The sequence below is a fragment of the Bison bison genome, unplaced genomic scaffold, assembly GCF_000754665.1.
Source record: "Bison bison bison isolate TAMUID 2011002044 unplaced genomic scaffold, Bison_UMD1.0 scf7180017864358, whole genome shotgun sequence".
In the NCBI taxonomy this organism is placed as follows: domain Eukaryota; kingdom Metazoa; phylum Chordata; class Mammalia; order Artiodactyla; family Bovidae; genus Bison; species Bison bison.
The window spans coordinates 564,882-585,813 of NW_011494930.1; positions in this window are offsets into that span (position 1 = coordinate 564,882).

Consider the following 20,932-nt stretch of genomic DNA (forward strand, 5'->3'; position numbering starts at 1 on the left):
ACTTAAAAGCCACTTGATGAAGTTGAAAGAGGAGAGTGAAAAAGTTGGCTTAAAACTCAACATTCATAAAAAGAAGATCATGGCATCTGGTCCCATCACTTCATGGGAAATAAATGAGGAAACATTGTAAACAGTGTCAAACTTTATTTTTGGGGGGCTCCAAAATCACTGCAGATGGTGACTGCAGCCATGAAATTAAAAGAAGCTTACTCCTTGGAAGAAGAGGTATGATCACCCTAGATAGCATGTTGAAAAACAGAGACATTACTTTGACAACAAAGTTTCATCTAGTCAGTGCTATGATTTTTCCAGTGGTCATGTACGTATGTGAGAGTCGGACTGTGAAGAAAGCTGAGCACCGAAGAATTGAAGCTTTTGAACTGTGGTGTTGGAGAAGTCTCTTGAGAGTCCCTTGGACTGCAAGGAGATCCAACCAGTCCATTCTGAAGGAGTTGAGCCCTGGGATTTATAGGGAAGGAATGATGCTAAAGCTGAAACTCCAGTACTTTGGCCACCTCATGCAAAGAGTTGACTCATTGGAAAAGACTCTGATGCTGGGGGGAATTGGGGACAGGAGGAGAAGGGGAAGCCAGAGAATGAGATGCCTGGATGGCATCACTGACTCGATGGAGGTGAGTCTAAATGAACTCCGGGAGTTGGTGATGGACTGGAAGGCCTGGCGTGCTGCAATTCATGGGGACGCAAAGAGTCAGACACGAATGAGTGACTGAACTGAACTGAACTGAAATAAATTCTTCACTATCATTTTTCTAGATTTTGTATATATGTCTTAATATAGGATAATTATGTTTCTCTTTCTGACTTACTTCACTCTGTATAATAGGCTCTAGGATCATCCACCTCATTAGAACTGACTCAAATGTGTTCCTTCGTATGGCTGAGTAACATACCACTGTGTATATGTACCACTACTTCTTTATCCATCCATTTGTCAGTGGACCACTGGGTTGCTTCCATGTTCTAGCTATTGTAAATAGTGCTGTAAGGAACAATGGAATACATGTGTCTTTTCAGCACTGGTTTCTTTGGGGTATACGCCTAGGAATGGGATTGTTGGTCCATATGGTGCTTTTAGTGGTGGTTTTTAAAAGAATCTCCATTCCATCTTCCATAGTTGCTGTGTCAATTTACATTCCCGCCAACAGTGCAAGAGCATTCCCTTTTCTCAACATCCTCTCCAGCATTTATTGTTTGTAGACTTTTTGATGATGGCCATTCTGGCTGGTGTGACGTGATATTTTGTTGTAGCTTTGAATTGCATTACTTTAATAATGAGCGATATTGAGCATCTTTTCATGTGTTTGTTAGTGATCTGTATGTCTTCTTTGGAGAAATGTCTATTTAGGTTTTTTTTCTCAAGTTGTATGAGGTGCTTGTATATTATGGAAATTAATCCTTTGTCAGTTGTTTAATTTGCTTTTTCTGCCCTTCTGAGGGTTGTCTTTCCACCTTTCTTGTAATTTCCTTTGTTGTGAAAAACTTTTAAGTTTAATCAGGTCCCATTTGTTTACTTTTGTAGCTCCATTACTCTAGTAGGTGGGTCGTAGAGGATCTTACTTTGATTTACGTCATCCAATGTTCTGCCTATGTTTTCCTCCAATAGTTTTTCAGTTTCTGGTCTTATATTTAGGTATTTAATCCATTTTGATATCTTTGTGTATGGTGTTAGGAGGGGTTCTAATTTCATTATTTTATATGCAGCTGTCCAATTTTCCTGACACCATTTATGGAAGAGGCTGTCTTTGCCTCATTGCAAATTCTTGCCTCTTTTGTAAAAAATAAGGTACCCATATGTGCATGGGTTTATTTCTGGGCTTTCTATCTGTTCCATTCATCTATATTTCTGTTTTTATGCCAATACCATACTGTCTTGATGATTGTAGCTTTGTAGTATAATCTGAAGTCAGGAAAGTTGATTCCTCCAGCTCCATTCTTCTTTCTCAAGACTGCTTTGGCTATTCAGAGTCTTTTGTGTTTCCATATGAATTGTGAACTTGTTTTTTCTAGTGCTGTGAAAAATGCAATTTGTAATTTGATAGGGATCACGTTGAACCTGTAGATCATGTTTGGAATGATAGTCATTTTCATAATACTGATTCTACCTACTCAGGGACATGGAATATCTCTCCATACGTTTATGTCATCTTTGATTTCTTTCATCAGTGTCTTATATTTTTCTCTGTACAGTTCTTGTGTCTCCTTAGGTAGGTTTATTCTTAGATTTTTTATTCTTTATGTTGTAATGGTGAATGGAATTGATTCCTTAATCTCTCTTTCTGATTTTTCATTGTTAGTATATAAAAATGCAAGTGATTTCTCTGTATTGACTTTATATCCTCTGACTTTATTAAATGCAGTGATTAGCTCTAGTGATTTTCTGATAGTATCTTTAGCGTTTTCTATGTACAGTATCATGTCATCTGAAAACAATGAGAGCTTTACTTCTTCTCTGATCTGGATTCCGTTTATTTCTCTTTCTTCTCTGATTGCTGTAGGTAGGATTTCCAAAACTATGTTGAATAATAGCGGTGAAAGTGGCCACCCTCGTCTTGTTACTGATCTTAGGGGGATGCTTTTAATTTTTCACCATTAAGAATAATGTTTGCTGTAGGCTTAGCATATATGGCCTTTACTATGTTGAGGTAGGTTCCTTATATGCCCATTTTTTTTAAGAGTTTTAATCATAAATGAGTGGTTAATTTTGTCAAAGCCTTTTTCTGCATCTCTTGATATGTTCATATGGGTTTTATCTTTTGATTTGTTAATATGGTGTATCACATTGATTGATTTGAGTATATTGAAGAATCCTTGCATTCCTGGAATGAACTCAACTTGATCATGGTGTATGAGATTTTAATGTGTTGTTGAATTATGTATGCTAAAATTTTGTCGAGGACTTTTGAATCTATGTTCATCAGTGATATTGGCCTGTAGTTTTCTTTCTTTGTGTTGTCTGTCTGGTTTTGATAGCAGGGTGGTGGTAGCCTTGTAGAATGAATTTGGAAATGTTCCTTCCTCTGCAATTTTTTGAAAAGGTTTTAGAAGGATAGGTGTTAGATCTTTGAATGTTTGATGAAAATCTCATGTGAAGCTATATGGTCCTGGGCTTTTATTTTGGGGAGATGTTTGATCACAGACTCAATTTCAGTGCTTCTATTTGGGTTGTTCTTAATTTCTATTTCTTCCCAGTTCAATCTTGGAAGATTGAACTTTAATAAGAATCTACATTTTTTCTATGTTATCCACTTTATTGCCATATAGTTTCTCATAATAATCTTATAATCCTTTTTATTTCTGCATTGTCTGCTGTAACCTCTCCTTTTTCATTTCTAATTTTGTTGATTTGATTCTTCTCTCTTTTTTCCTTGACAAGTCTGACTAAAGGTTTGCCAATTTTATCTTCTCAAAGAACCAGCTTTTAGTTTTATTAATCTTTACTATTGTTTTCTTTCATTTCTTTTTCACTCATTTCTGCTCTGATTTTTCTGATGTCTTTCCATCTGCTAACTTTGTTTTTTGTTTGTTTTTCTTGCTGTTGTTTTTCTTCTTTTTCCAGTTGTTTTAGGTATAAAGTCAGGTTGTCTATTTGCTTTTTTTTTTTTTGTCCCTTGAGGTAGGATTATATTGTTATAGACTTCCCTCTTAGAACTGCTTTTGCTGTTTTGAATTGTTGTGTTTTCATTATCATTATCATATCATATGATATCATATCATATTAATTATCATTTGTTTCTAGAATTTTTTTTATTTCCCTTTTGATTTCTTCAGTAACCTGTTGGTTATTTAGAAAAGTATTGCTTAATTTCCATGTGTTTGTGTTTTTACAGCATTTTTTTCCTTGTAATTATTAGTTAGTCTCATAGTGTTGTGGTCAGAAAAGGTGCTTGATATCATTTCAACTTTCTTAAATTTATGAGCTTGGATTTGTTACCCAAGATGTGGTCTATCCTGGAGAATGTTCCATATGCACTTGAGAAGAAGGTGTATTCTGCATTTAGATGGAATGTCTTGAAGATATCAGTGAGATCCATCTCATCTAATGTATCACTCAAGACTTAGGTTTCCTTATTAATTTTCTGTTTCGATGATCTATCAGTTGACATGAGTAGGGTGTTAAAGTCTCCTACTATTATTGTGTTACTATAAATTTCTCCTTTTATGTCTGTTTGTGTCTGTCTTATGTATTGAGGTGCTCCTATGTTGGGTGCATAGATATTTACAGTTGTTATGTCTTCCCCTTGGATTGATCATTATGTAATGTCCTTTCTTATCTCTGCAATATTCTTTATTTTGAGGTCTATTTTGTCTGATCCGAGAATGGCTACTCCAGCTTTCTTTTGCTTTCTATTTGTATGGAGTATATTCTTTCATCCTCTCACTTTCAGTGTATATGTGTCTTTGGGTCTGACATAGCTTTCTTGTAGACAGCATATATATGGGTCTTGTTTTTGTATCCATTCAGCCAATCTGTGTCTTTGGTTGGTGCACTTAATCTGTTTACATTTAAAGTAGTTACTCATATATATGTTCCTATTTTCGTTTTCTTAATTGTTTGGGGTTGGATTTTGTAGATCTTTTCCTTCTTTTGTATTTCTTGACTATATAAATCCCTTTAACATATGTTGTTAAGCTGGTTTGATGGTAATGCATTCTCTTAACTTTTACTTGTCTGCAAAGCTTTTTATTTCTCCATCAATTATGATGTGATCCTTGCTGGGTAATCTTGGTTGCAGACTTTTCCCTTTCAGTACTTTAAATATATCCTGCCATTTCCTTCTGGCCTGCAGAGTTTCTACTGAAAGATCAGCTGTTAAATGTATGGGATTTTCCTTGTATGTTGCTTGTTGCTTTTCCCTAGTTGCTTTTAATATTCTTTATTTCTGTTTAATCCTTGTTAGTTTGATTAATATATGTCTTGGTGTGTTTCTCCTTGAGTTTATCCTGTATGGACTCTTTGTGCCTCTTGGACTTGATAGACTATTTCTTTTTTTTTTTTTAATTTTAATTAATTTTATTTTAATTTTCAAACTCCACATAATTGTATTAGCTTTGCCAAACATCAAAATGAATCCACCATATTGAGGAAATTTTCAAATGTAATCTCTTTGAAAAATTGCTCATATTTCTTTTTTTATTCTTCTTCTGAGACCCCCATAATTTGAATGTTGGTGCATTTGTTATTGTCCCAGAGGTCTCTGAGACAATCCTCAATTATTTTCATTCTTTTTATTTTATTCTGCTCTTCAGAAATTATTTCCACCATTTTATATTCCAGCTCACTGATTTCTCCTAGAATATTTTTAATTTCAGTAATTGTGTTGTTTGTCTCTGTATGTTTATTCTTTAATTTTTATAGGTCTTTTTAATTTATTCTTGCATTTTCTTCATTCTGTTTTCAAGGTTTGTTTTTTTTTTTTTTTATCATCTTTACTATCATTTTTCTGAATTCTTTTTGGGTAATTTGCCTATTTCCTCTTCGTTTATTTGGACTTCTCTGTTTCTAACTTGTTCCTTCATTTGAATTTCTCTACCTTTTCGTTATTTTTTATTTTTTTTAACTTATTGTGTTTGAGGTCTCCTTTCCCCAGGCTTCAAGGTTGAATTATTTCTTCTTTTTGGCTTCTGCCCCCCTAGGTTGATGCAGTGGTGTTTGTAAGCTTTATATAGAGTGAGATTTATGCTAAGTTTCTGTTGTTATTGTTGTTGCTGTTGTTTTGTTTCTCCTCTGATGGGCAAGGCTGAGCGACATGGTAATCCTATCTGCTGATGATTGGGTTTACATTTTCTTTGTTTGTTGTTTGGAAGAGGTGTCCTGCACAGGATATTACTGGTGTTTGGATGATGCAGTGTCTTATAGTCAAGTGTTTTCCTTCGCGGGTGTTCTCACTATTTGATACTCCATAGGGTTAATTCTCTGTTAGTCTAGGGTCTTAAAATCAGTGCTCCCACTTTAAAGGCTCAGGGTTTAATCTCTCCCACTGGGGAGAACTGGGACCCGTGACTTACAAGGGTTTGAGAAGGTTGCCTCTACTTGGGTAGTAGCTTCCCAGCTGCTGTATTTTCTGAATGGCCAGAATTCCCAAGAGAATTCTCGTAACTGTGAACTGGTCATATGTTCTTTTCTCTGAATGGAAACAACTTTAGTTCACCTAAGGACAGACCTGTTTTTGGTCCACAATCAAGAATTACTAAATTTCGTACAATTTCTTGACTTTTGATGAACTTGAATAAATTCTACCAATATTATTTACTATTTCTGAAACTGAAATTGCACAAATCAAACAAGACTATGAAATATAAAAATTGGGACTAGTTGTGGTGCCAAATTTACAAAGCAAAAATCAAGATTTTTTTTTTAAAGGTAATGCAAATTTCCAACCTTATTTAAAAAGGTCACTTAATACCACTAATATCCTATAAACAAAAGAATATTGCAAAAGAAATCTAAAGCATACATTCTTGGTAGTATATTGTACAGTAACTTGGCAAAATGAAGGGCCAAGCATGAACACTTGCAAAAGACCATGATTACACATCGCTAAGGAATTTGTGACACTCCATAGCACATGGAGTCAGTTTTGCTGTTCTAGAGGGGTTGAAAATGAAGGGCAACTCCCCCCCCCCCCCCCCCGCCTGTTTTACTCCTTTGATTTAGAAATAGTGATAAAAATCTGCCCCTATCTTGGAGATTCAAGATTTATGGACAGGACAAATAATGGAATCAATATAAAAAAAATATGTAGAAGAAATTCTTAATGACACACAAATATGGTGGGAAAAATACACTTTGAAGTGAAAAGGAAATACACCAACAAATACACAAATAAGCATGAAGAGAGTTTTCAAAGAACCAACAATTATTTCTTACCATAAATTAAAAAACAAAACAAAACAAAAAAAAACTAAAACTTCTGCATCTAGGACACAGAAATTTTAAGGGCAATAATCTTAAAATATCTTAAGTCTTCATCAAGAGGGTACTGATGAAATAAATACAGTGCCTACATACAATAGAATATTAATAAGACTAAAGTAGAAATATGTGTGTGTGTGTGTGTGTGTGTGTGTATGTATGTGTGTGTGTGTAGACTACTCTGCACTGATAGAGTGAAACCTGTTTGTGTAATAATTATTGCCATTATAGAAAAAGTCCCTTGTAAATTTCTTCTCACCCTTGAAGAAATACAAATAAACACACACTCAGTTCTTTACTTTGGTCATTTCTTTTCTGTTTATAAAATTTCGTTTAGTCCTTCAAGATAAAATCTTAGTTTCTCTTCATCTGAGAATCTATATCTCTTTTTTTATGAAATCTTTTTGTTGTTGTTGTTTTTTTTTTTAGTTAGTCTTTGTATACTTATAATTTTATATTCAAAGCAAAACACTGCTCCCTTAAAGCATTTATCCTTTTAAGTCCTAACAATATAGAAGTAGCTTCTTTCTACATTACTCAATTCTCTTTGCTTTTTGGTGTGTGTGTGTGTGTGTGTGTGTGCGTGTGTGTGTGTGTGTGTGTACTCAGAGTTGTATTACATTTTTTCACTAACCATGACTTCCAGTCCATAGCCAATCATGACTTTGCTTTTATCTAGCATTAATTCTGGGCTTCCCAGGTGGTGCTAGTCATAAAGATTCCACATGTAATGCAGGAGACCCAATAAATGTGGGTTTGATCCCTGGGATGGGAAGATTACCTGGAGTAAGAAATGGTAACCCACTCCAGTACTCTTGCCTGGAAAATCTCATGGACAGAGGAGCCTGGCAGGCTACAGTCCATGGTGTCACAAAGAGTTGGCCATGACTGAATATACTGCACTCCAGCATTAATTCTAATATTTTTAACAGTGTCTAAAATTATTAGGTTAACAGCAAACATTTTTGCTTTTGTTTTGGTTTGAGGCCCTAGCATGATATTTTTTTTTTTTTACATTTTCCTATGATGCTCAGATACATATTGACCCAAGAGTTATTTTCAATCAGTACTGCCTGTGTTTCACCACTGCTCTTGACTCTTTGGACTAGAAATACAGACTCAACCTTCAATCCTTAAATGCCCTTCAGAAGCTACTATCTGGACATTGCACATCTCCAAATGGAGTTGGTGAGGCAGGAGTTATATCTGATAATTATTATACATTAGTTTTTCATAAACTATACATATTTAGTAGAATGAATGGCCTAAACTATATGTGGAATGCAATTACTGTGTTCATAAAAAGACCATTAAAAACTTTAAGTTTTTTAACGATAATAATTAACATGGATGGAAGAATAAGATATCAAAAAGAAGAGAAACAGAGTAAATAGTACTGAAACTGACCCATATAAGGGGATTTAGTGCATGAAAAGTAAGGTATCCCAAAACAGTATAGAAATGATAGATATTTTGGTAAAAGTTTTAGGAAAATTGATTATATTCTTGAAAAAAAAAATAGATTCATTTTATCAGTCATAAAAATATTCACCATGGGTTAAAGTACTAAAAGTGTTAATCCTAAAATTATACTAGATGAAAATGTAAGAAAATGACTTACATATTGTTGTGTGAAAAGATCTAAAAAGAGGCAAAGCTTAGTGTCATAGAGAAAAAAGGTAAGAAAAGTGAAAATCTCATTATATGAAAGTTTTATGTAAAAAAGGTCAAACTCTAATTTAGATCTGTAATTTTGCAGAATCTAGAGGATTTTATGCATAATTTTAGGTAATATATAAAATCTGAAAAGACAGGGCAGGCATATCAAAAGAAAAGTACTATCAGTCAAAAATTGTGAATATGAAGGTCCAAAGAAATGCATGTAGTGTATAATCACCTGGAAATGTGTTCAATTTTCATAATAATCCAAAAAATATACATGAAAATAGTGACATGCTACATTTTCCTCTAAGTGCACTAAGTGCAGGCAGCTGCGACGACCAGCGCACTAAGTGCAGCTGAGAGGAGCTACCGCACTTCAGAGGTCAGGAGCAGAAGCTGGGAGGACCCCATGCCCTAAGGGTGGCGGCCAAGAGGAGTTACCCCACGTCCAAAGTCATGGGCAGCAGCCGAGAGTGCAAAGCTGACAGCGCAGGAATGGCTGAGAGGAGCTACCCCACGTCCAAGGTCGGGGGCATGGCAGAGAGGAGCTACCCCACGTCCTAGGTTAGGGGCGGTGGCCAGGAGGACCAACCTTGCGTCCTAGGATCCTGGCCGCACAGGCGCAGGAGGGCCTAGAGGAGCTATCCCACGTTGAAGGTCAGGAAGGGAGACAGTGAGGAGATACCCCTCATCAAAGGTAAGGAGCAGCAGCTGTGCTTTGCTGGAGTAGCTTTGAAGAGATACCCCACGCCCAAGGTAAGAGAAACCCAAGTAAGACGGTAGGTGTTACAAGAGGGACGCACAGTGAAACCATACTCACAGAAAACTAGTCAATCTAATCACACTAGGACCACAGCCTTGTCTAACTCAGTGAAACTAAGCCATGCCCATGGGGAAACCCAAGATGGGCGGGTCATGGTGGAGAAATTTGACAGAATGTGGTCCACTGGAGAAGGGAATGGCAAACCACTTCAGTATTCTTGCCTTGAGAACCCCATGAACAATACGAAAAGGCAAAATGATAGGATACTGAAAGAGGAACTCCCCAGGTCAGTAGGTGCCCAATATGCTACTGGAGATCAGTGGAGAAATAACTCCAGAAAGAATGAAGGGATGAAGCCAAAGCATAAACAATACCCAGCTGTGGATGTGACTCATGATAGAAGCAGGGTCCGATGCTGTAAAGAGCAATATTGCATAGGAATCTGGAATGTGAGGTCCATGAATCAAGGAAAATTGGAAGTGGTCAAACAAGAGATGGCAAGAGTCAATGTCGACATTCTAGGAATCAGTGAATGAAAATGGACTGGAATGGTGAATTTAACTCAGATGAACATTATATCTACTACTGTGGGCAGGAATCCCTCAGAAGAAATGGAGTAGCCATCATGGTCAACAAAGGACTCCAAAATTCAATACTTGGATGCAATCTCAAAAACGACAGAATGATCTCTGTTCGTTTACAAGGCAAACCATTCAATATCACAGTAATCCAAGTCTATAACCCAACCAGTAATGCTGAAGAAGCTGAAGTTAAATGGTTCTATGAAGACCTACAAGACCTTTTAGAACAAATACCCAAAAAAGATGTCCTTTTCACTACAGGGGACTGGAATGTAAAAGTAGGAAGTCAAGAAACAGTGGAAATAACATGCAAATTTTGCCTTGGAATACGGAATGAAGCAGGGCAAAGACTAATAGAGTTTTGCCAAGAAAATGCACTGATCATAACAAACACCCTCTTCAAACAACACAAGAGAAGACTCTACACATGGACATTACCAGATGGTCAACACTAAAATCAGATTGATTATATTCTTTGCAGCCAAAGATGGAGAAGCTCTATACAGTCAGCAAAAACAAGACCAGGAGCTGACTGTGGCTCAGACCATGAACTCCATATTGCCAAATTCAGATTTAAATTGAAGAAAGTAGGGAAAACCACTAGACCATTCAGGTATGACCTAAATCAAATCCCTTATGATTATACAATGGAAGTGAGAAATAGATTTAAGGGCCTAGATCTGATAGATAGAGTGCCTGATGAAATATGTAATGAGGTTCGTGACATTGTACAGGTGACAGGGATCAAGACCATCCCCATGGCAAAGAAATGCAAAAACACAAAATGGCTGTTTGGGGAGGGCTTACAAATAGCTGTGAAAAAAAGAGAAGTGAAAAGCAAAGGAGCAAAGGAAAGATATCAACATCTGAATGCGGAGTTCCAAAGAATAGCAAGAAGAGATAAGAAAGCCTTCCTCAGCCATCAATGCAAAGAAATAGAGGAAAACAACAGAATGGGAAAGACTAGAGATCTCTTCAAGAAATTAGAGATACCAAGGGAACATTTCATGCAAATATGGGCTCGATAAAGGACAGAAATGATATGGACCTAACAGAAGCAGAAGATATTAAGAAGAGATGGCAAGAATACATAGAAGAACTGTACAAAAAAGATCTTCACAACCCAGATAATCACGATGGTGTGATCACTGACCTAGAGCCAGACAACCTGGAATGTGAAATCAAGTGGGCTTTAGAAAGCATCACTACGAACAAAGATAGTGGAGGTGATGGAATTCCAGTTGAGCTATTTCAAATCCTGAAAGATGATGCTGTGAAAATGCTGCACTCAATATGCCAGCAAATTTGGAAAACTCAGCAGTGGCCACAGGAATGTAAATGGTCAGTTTTCATTTCAATCCCAAAGGAAGGCAATGCTAAAGATGCTCAAACTACCACACACTTGCACTCATCTCACACGCTAGTAAAGTAATGCTCAAAATTCTCCAAGCCAGGCTTCAGCAATACGTGAACCGTGCACTTCCTGATGTTCAAGCTGGTTTTAGAAAAGGTAGAGGAACCAGAGATCAAATTGCCAACATCCGCTGGATCATGGGAAAAGCAAGAGAGTTCCAGAAAAACATCTATTTCTGCTTTATTGACTATGCCAAAGCCTTTGACTGTGTGGATCACAATAAACTGTGCAAAATTCTGAAAGAGATGGGAAAACCAGACCACCTGATCTGTCTCTTGAGAAATTTGTATGCTGGTCAGGAAGCAACAGTTAGAACTGGACATGGAACAACAGGCTGGTTCCAAATAGGAAAAGGAGTACGTCAAGGCTCTATATTGTCACCCTGCTTATTTAACCTATATGCAGAGTACATCATGAGAAACGCTGGGCCGGAGGAAGCACAAGCTGGAATCAAGACTGCCTGGAGAAATATCAATAACCTCATATATGCAGATGACACCACCCTTATGGCAGAAAGTGAAGAGGAACTAAAAAGCCTCTTGATGAAAGTGAAAGTGGAGAGTGAAAAAGTTGGCTTAAAGCTCAGCATTCAGAAAACGAAGATCATGGCATCTGGTCCCATCACTTCATGGGAAATAGATGGGGAAACAGTGGAAATAGTGTCATACTTTATTTGTCTGGGCTTCAAAATCACTGCAGATGGTGACTGCAGCCATGAAATTAAAAGACTCTCACTCACTGCAAGGAAAGTTATGACCAACCTAGATAGCATGTTCAAAAGAAGAGACATTACTTTGCCAACAAATTATCGTCTAGACAAGGCCATGGTTTTTCCTGTGGTCATTTATGGATGTTAGAGTTCGACTGTGAAGAAGGCTGAGCACCGAAAAATTGATGCCTTTGAACTGTGGTGTTGGAGAAGACTCTTGAGAGACCCTTGGACTGCAAGGAGATCCAACCAGTCCATTCTGAAGGAGATCAGCCCTGGGATCTCTTTGGAAGGAATGATGCTAAAGCTGAAACTCCAGTACTTTGGCCACCACACGCAAAAAGTTGACTCATTGGAAAAACTCTGATGCTGGGAGGGATTGGGGGCCGGAGGAAAAGGGGACGACAGAGGATGAGATGGCTGGATGGCATCACTGACTCAATGAACTTGAGTCTAGGTGAACTCCGGGAGTTGGTGATGGACCGGGAGACCTGGCGTGCTGTGATTCATGGGGTAGCAAAGAGTTGTACACAACTGAGCGACTGCACTGACTGACATTTTCCTCATCAAATTAATCAGCACTTAAAAAAAAAATTCATTTGATAGGATGTAGGGAAGCTGACATGCTCATTTGTGTGTTGTTCTGTTACCCACAATGTCTGACTCTTGCAAACCCATCAACTGCAGTGTCCCAGGCCTCCCTGTCTGTCACCATCTCCTGGATTTTCCCTAAATCCATGTTCATTGCATTGGACATGACCATAGTCTCATTAAATACGTAGTTTCTCAAAACACTGATTTAGAACACTTTATAGTTATTCCATAGAATGAGCCAGGACTCTGTGTTAGTATGGAGTGGTCCTTAAGACATACTAAGTGAAACGCAAAGTTACTGAAAAAAAAAAAATAATAATAATAATGAGTTTATGTTAATTTAAAAACATTAAAAAAATCATCTAGAAGCAAATAAGTAGCATTTTAACAATTGTCCACATAAAACTGGGTGTGTATATGAGTTTATACAAATTCACATATGAAAAAAATATTTCTTTATATATTTAATTCAGAAGAAGAATGCTACATTTATACTCTCAAGAGATAGGGATTTAGAGATTATTGAAGCAATATATGCAACAAGGATGGCAAGATACATGCCACCTCCATCCTTTACCAGGGAATTTATTAATTGCAGTATGTATTTTTCCACATCAAGTATGGCTTGCACTATCTAGAATCAAATCAGTATAATGTCAATAAATCATTGGTGGTTTGGTTTAGTCACTAAGTAATGTCTGACTCTTGGATTTCCCTTTCAAGAAAACTGGAGTATTTCCTTCTCCAAGGGATCTTCCAGACTCAAGAATTGAACTCAAGTCTCCTGTATTACAGATGATCTCCTGTATTGCAGGTAGATTCTTTACTAACTGAGCCCCCAGGGAAGCCAAATAAAAAATTAATCTTTTAAAAAATGTCATAAAATGTGTCAGTTATATTTTTTAATATAAATGTATTTATTTTAATTGGAGGCTAATTACTTTACAATGTTGTATTGGTTTTGCCATACACCAACATGAACCCACCATGGGCAAAAATTAAAGAAGTAGTTACTATGATTACATTCATTGAATAGCTAAAACATGATTTTAGATTATAAGTAATTTGTCCTAGAGCACACAGTGACCCAGATGGTAAAGAATCTGCCTGCAATGTGGGAGGCCTGGGTTCAATTCCTGGGTGGGGAAGATCCCTTAGAGAAGGAAATGGCTACCAACTGCAGCATTCTTGCCTGGAGAATCCCATGGACAGAGGAACCTGGCAGGCTACAGTGCATAGGGTCGCAAACAGTCTGACACAACTAAGCGACACACTCACTTTTCACACAGCAGTTAACTAGCAAAATAGCTGTTCAATTATGTTTCTCCCTCCAGAAGAATCATTTCCTGAATAGCTCCCACATTTATGGGTATCATCATAGAATGACTCTGTGAAATAAGAACTATATTTTACTAATAAAGGAAAGAGACACAAAGGCTTTAAATAAAATATCCAGTTTCACAAAATAGAATGCTGTTTTAGTGCCTGTGCTTGCTTCTTCTACCATGTCACTGTCAGCCAAGAAGAATTTGGAAAAACTTCCCATCAACCAGGAAAACTCATGAGATTCTCATCCACCAAGGATGGTATTAAACTTCAAGTAAACAAAATTTCTCAGCAGATGAGGCATTACACATAAAACAGTGTGTGTCTATCATATCAAGTTGTTTTGAAGATTTGAAGAAGGATTCTGAGAATATTTACAGGTGTTGAGGTTCTCTACATCCCTTGGCATATTTATCCGGTACTTATTTTCTCCTTGTGGTACATGGATCAATTTAATCTCCTCCCATCCCTACACATCCAAGGACACACGTGTGTCCTAATATCAGAAAGGGGGAGGCAGATGGCATATCATAAACCTCCTAAGCTTTTTGGACAGTGATCATTTCAAGGATTTAGTTGAATGAGGGCTCCACATTGCAGGAGTTTATGATAGGAAGAGATGGGGTGGGGAAGATGAAAGAAGCTGTGATCTTTAGTTTTGTTTGGAGCCAGTGAAGATTTCAAAAAGAAAAAAAAAAATATCCAAGGGAAAGGTGAGAGACAGAGTACTTAAATCATCAGTATCTGCTGAAATAATGACTCTCAAACCAAGAGAAAAAAGTAAATAGTTTAATCCCTGCAGGACATTTGGTCCTATCCAGAAGGTGTAAGGGCATGCTGTGCTCATTATTCAGTGTTTTGAGCAGGTCCAAATGTCAAGGACATTTGGAGAGGATCAGACATCCAGTAACTGTTTTGTATTTCTTTTAAATTACTTTAAACTTAATAAAAATTATAAAGCTTTAGATTAATCTTGATCTTATATCTTGAGCTAGTCCACTCTGTGTCATATTAACACTTATACTTATCAATGAAATCTATGCATCTGAAACATAGAATTACATTTTTAAATAAATAAAACAATTAAAGTATAATTTCAATAGAGTTCACCATTTAATATTTTTTCTTTTTCTGTTCAGGTAAAAAATAAACACACATTCTCATGAGCAAAAGAAGGCAGGGTCTATTTCTGCTTTCTTATCCTTCAAGGTGACTAGACTGAAATAACAAATCAATTTTCATTTTTGCCATCTTCCCCATGGTGATTGAAAGAAAAAAAAAAACAGTTTTAAAAGATAAAAAATATGTTTAGGGCTTATGTAGGAAACTGAAGTCAGCTAGGACCAAATTATACCTCAAAGAACTATTCATCTTCATCCTCCTTCCCTGGCTTACAGAGTCTGTAGAAAGACTGGGAAACAAAAATAATGCTGCAAAGGCAGCTGGGTTCCCATGAGTCATTCTCCCTTGGCACCTGCATTTCCTAGAAATAGCCCCACTCTAGATTTTCATAAACTAATATTCTATCCATGAGTAGAACACTTATAATACAATTCCATAAAGAGAGTAAAAAACTGCCTTATATGCATATAGGGCTGAAAGAACTAGTCTACTTAAGAACACTTTAAATACTAAGTGTGGAGCATTATTCCTTTACAGAGCAAGTAATAGACTCTCTCATCATCCTACCTGCTACTTCTATTACTGTGAGTGCTATCTTTAAGTTTACTAAAGCCTAATTGATTCATATTTATGGAAAATTACTTTATGCTAATGAGTAGAAATCAGGGCAGAGAAAATGTATCAGCACATTGCATTAAGTTAAACAGGCAGCATCTGTCATTTTAATTGTACTTAGCTCTTGTTTTATGAAAAAGCATAATTAAAATTACCTTCATCAACTTTTCCTTGACATTCTGTTTTAAATATTTTGAGTTACATTTGTTTTCTTATATTTAATAACAGAAAAATAAAAATAACTACCTGCCATGTAGACAAAGATGTAAGAGGCAGTCATTTGCCTTCTCTTCACAATGTGTTCCGGAAAACCCACTCTTGCAGTCACAGGTGAAATGATTGATGCCATCAACACAAGTTCCATCATGGAGACAGGGCTTTGACAGGCATTCATCTATATTTACCTCACAATCGATGCCTACACTAGAAGAGACAAGATAAAATGCTAGACTATTTAAATGCAAAACTCCAAAGTTTGTTCATTACACAAAATGTCACCAAGAAATAAAGATCCCCTCCATTAAAGATAATTTGACATCTTGGAGCAAAAGAAAACAGTTTTTCAAGGTTAAACATTCTTAAGTCCACGAACTTTCAGACTAATTTAAAGTGCATGAGGAAAGAAAAAACATAAACTTAATCTTCTTAAACGATTTGTTTCTGGAGAACATATTAAGGATATGGATGAAGTAATAATTTCACTAAGTTGTCACTGTGAATACTAATTCATACCTTTTTTCTTGGTAATGATCCTTATTTGCAGATACTAAAAGTTTGAATCTTTCTATATTGATCTTAGCAGATCATTTAAAGATTAACTAAGATTTCTAAATGGAATCTAACTTTGACTAAATAGTGTTTTCGAAGACCAAATTTTTTCTTAAAAGATTCAAATAAATAGTTTCGAATAAACAGTTTGAAAGACTATCAGTATTTGTTTGGATATCAGATAAAAGTTTGGGGACAGTATTCTTGGCAGACTGAGAGCCATTTCACAAGGTGACATATTAACTATTAATTTATATGTCATATCAGAAGTTTGATTTAAGTGGACATTATTTAGAGTAGTCACACCAAGAGTCTGTGATTTATTGCAAATGAAACTTCCAATGAAAAAAAATAATTCTGGGAATTCTCTCTATAGATAGCTTTTCAGTCAAAATCCTATTATTTAATGGTTACATATTTTTTTAAATGTAACTGCCGCTATCTATATAGAACTTTGAACAGTAAAGATACCATAAAATTAATATATGTACACTGGTCAAATATACATCAACATCTAAAAATACCACCAAGATTTAGTATTTGGATAAAAAAGGCATGACAGACTACATTAGGTTGCAGTAATAAATTTAAAAATGAACGTGCTTCTCTAAGTTTCAATGACACGTGACACACAGGTTTATTTGTCATATTCCATGATAAAGGGGAGCTACAGATCCTGTCTATGTTATCTTCATTCTGAGATTCAGGTTAATGGAGCATCCTCTATCTGGGAGATCATCACCACTCTTGAAGAAGGAAAAAGGTACAACACTGGCTGTTAAATCCACGGGGTGTGTGTGTGTGTGTGTGTGTGTGTGTGTGCATGTGTGTGTTACTCAGTGATTGTGTGGCTCTTTTAAACCTATGGTCTGTAGCCTGCCAGACTTCTCTGCCCAAAGAATTCTCCAGGAAAGAATACTGGACAGGGCAGCCATTCTTTTCTCCAGGGGAATCTTCCATAATAATGTCTCCTGAGTTGCAGGAAGATTCTTCACCACCTGAGGCACCAGTGAAGACTCTTAAATCCACTGTATATATGTAATTTGCCAATCCAAGTCACATGGCCATAGCCAACATAAATGGAATAGGAATTAATGGTATTCTTTAGGAAATGGCAGATATTTGTGACAATAGTAAAGTTTAGTGAAGACACAATCATTGAAACTTCTCACTTATGAGGATCATCTATTAGGATATCATAAGTTTATTGGGATAATAAAGTAAAGCCAAGCTTCCTAGTTGGAGTGAGTGACTGAGAATCACTTAGTTGTTTCCGACACTTTGCCAGTCCATGAACTATAGCATGCCAGGTTGCTTTGTCTGTGGAATTTTCCAGGCAAGAATACTGGAATGGGTGGCCATTTCCTTCTCCAGTAGGCACTGGTGGTAAAGAATCTGCTTGCTAATGCAGGAGATGCCAGACATTTGGATTAAATCTCTTGGTAGTGAAGACCCCCTGGAGGAGGACATTGCAAAGCATCCCAGTTTTCTTGCCTGGAGAATCCCATGAGGAGCCTGGCAGGTTAAAGTCCATAGGGTCACGAAGAACTGGACATGCTGAAGCCACTTAACACACACACACACACAAAGTAAGACCATGTGCTTAAAACAACTAGCCCAGGACCTTGTACAAATTGAACACTTGATTACTATCATTTTCCTAAGAAATGTTTTACAATTATGCTATATTAAATAGCTTATGTAGGTATTTCTAGAAGCATATTCTTCCAATTAAGAAGGTAAGTGAACTGTTCCTCTGCAGGACTGTGCACAGTGCTGGCAAAATCAATGATGAAATTTTCAGTTAAGAGGAAATGATGTATTTTGCTCAGAGGTGGGGGTGAGCGGCAAAATTGTGCAGGTGCATCCAGTACTTTTTGAAGACAGGAGACTCCTCTCTGTGGAAGGCAAGCTGTCTCAGTGTATCTGGTGGACATTATCTTAGGAATTTTTCACCCGATGCTTTATTCATTAATTAAACTGTGGTTATGCTTTGACTTTCCAACTAGCTTCCAGAAAGGATAAGAATGTAATGATTGATTGACCTGAACATTTTGGACTTTTAAATGCTTATCTCTTTCATTTTTAATAACATGGCCCTTCAGTTCAGTTCACTTCAGTTCAGTTCAGTTGCTCAGTCATGTCCGACTTTTTGGGACCCCATGGATCACAGCACGCCAGGACTCCCTGTCCATCACCAACACCTGGGGTTCACTCAGAATCACGTCCATCGAGTCAGTGATGCCACCCAGGCATCTCATCCTCTGTCGTCACCTCCTGCCCCCAATCACTCCCAGCATCAGAGTCTTTTCCAATGAGTCAACACTTTGCATGAGGTCAACAAAGTACTGGAGTTTCAGCTTTAGCATCATTCCTTTCAAAGAAATCTCAGGTCTGATCTCCTTCAGAATGGGTTGGTTGGATCTCATTGCAGTCCAAGGGACCCTCAAGAGTCTTTTCCAACACCACAGTTCAAAAGCATCAATTCTTTGGTGCTCTGCTTTCTTCACAATCCAACTCTTTCATCCATACATGACCACTGGAAAAAACCATAGCCTTGAATAGACACTATGCCTTAGATCAGATCAGATCAGTCACTAAGTCGTGTCCGACTCTTTGTGACCCCATGAATCGCAGCACGCCAGGCCTCCCTGTCCATCACCAACTCCCAGAGTTCACTCAGACTCACGTCCATCGAGTCAGTGATGCCATCCAGCCATCTCATCCTCTGTCGTCCCCTTCTCCTCCTGCGTCCAATCCTTCCCAGCATCACAGTCTTTTCCAATGAGTCAATTCTTCGCATGAGGTGGCCGAAGATTGGAGTTTTGGTTTTTTGTTCCTCTTCACTTTCTGCCATAAAGGTGGTGTCATCAGCATATCTGAGGTTACTGATATTTCTCCCGGCAATCTTGATTACAGCTTGTGTTTCTTCCAGTCCAGCGTTTCTCATGATGTACTCTGCATATAAGTTAAATAAACAGGGTGACAATATACAGCCTTGAAGAACTCCTTTTCCTATTTGGAACCAGCCTGTTGTTCCATGTCCAGTTCTAACTGTTGCTTCCTGACCTACATACAAATTTCTCAAGAGGCAGATCAGGTGTTCTGGTATTCTGATCTCTTTCAGAATTTTCCACAGTTTATTGTGATCCACACAGTCAAAGGCTTCAGCATAGTCAATAAATCAGAAATAGATGCTTTTCTGGAACTCTCTTGCTTTTTCCATGATCAAGCGGATGTTGGCAATTTGATTTCTGGTTCCTCTGCCTTTTCTAAAACCAGCTTGAACATCAGGAAGTGCACGGTTCACATATTGCCGAAGCCTGGCTTGGAGAATTTTGAGCATTACTTTACTAGACTATTTCAAATCCTAAAAGATGATGTTGTGAAAGTGCTGCATTCAATATGTCAGCAAATTTGGAAAACTCAACAGTGGCCACAGGACTGAAGAAGGTCAGTTTTCATTCCAATCCCAAAGAAAGACAATGTCAAAGAATGCTCAAACTACCCCACAATTGCACTCATCTCACATGCTAGTAAAGTAATGATCAAAATTCTCCAAGCCAGGCTTCAGCAATATGTGAACCCTGAACTTCCTGATGTTCAAGCTGGTTTTAGAAAAGGCAGAGGAACCAGAGATCAAATTGCCAACTTCCGTTGGATTATCGAAAAACCAAGAGAGTTCCAGAAAACCATCTATTTCTGCTTTACTGACTATGCCAAAGCTTTTGACTGTGTGGATCACAATAAACTGTAGAAAATTCTTCAAGAGATGGGAATACTAGACCACCTGACCTGCCTATTGAGAAATCTGTATGCTGGTCAGGAAGCAACAGTTAGAACTGGACATGGAGCAACAGGCTGGTTCTAAATAGGAAAAGGAGTTCGTCAAGGCTGTATATTGTCACTCTGCTTATTTAACTTATATGCAGAGTACATCATGAGAAACGCTGGGTTGGAGGAAGCACAAGCTAGAATCAAGATTGCTGGGAGAAATATCAATAACCTCAGATACGCAGATGACACCACCCTTATGACAGAAAGTGAAGAGGAACTAAAAAGCCTCTTGATGAAAGTGAAAGTGGAGAGTGAAAACGTTGGCTTAAAGCTCAACATTCAGAAAACAAAGATCATGGCATCTGGTCACATCAATTCCTGGGAAATAGATGGGGAAACAGTGGAAACAGTGTCAAACTTTATTTTTCTGGTCTCCAAAATCACTGCAGATGGTGACTGCAGCCTTAAAAGATACTTACTCCTTCAAAGGAAAGTTATGTCCAACCTAGATAGCATATTCAAAAGCAGAGACATTACTTTGCCAACAAAGTTCCGTCTAGTCAAGGCTATGGTTTTTCCTGTGGTCATGTATGGATGTGAGAGTTGGACTGTGAAGAAGGCTGAGCGCTGAAGAATTGATGCTTTTGAACTGTGGTGTTAGAGAAGA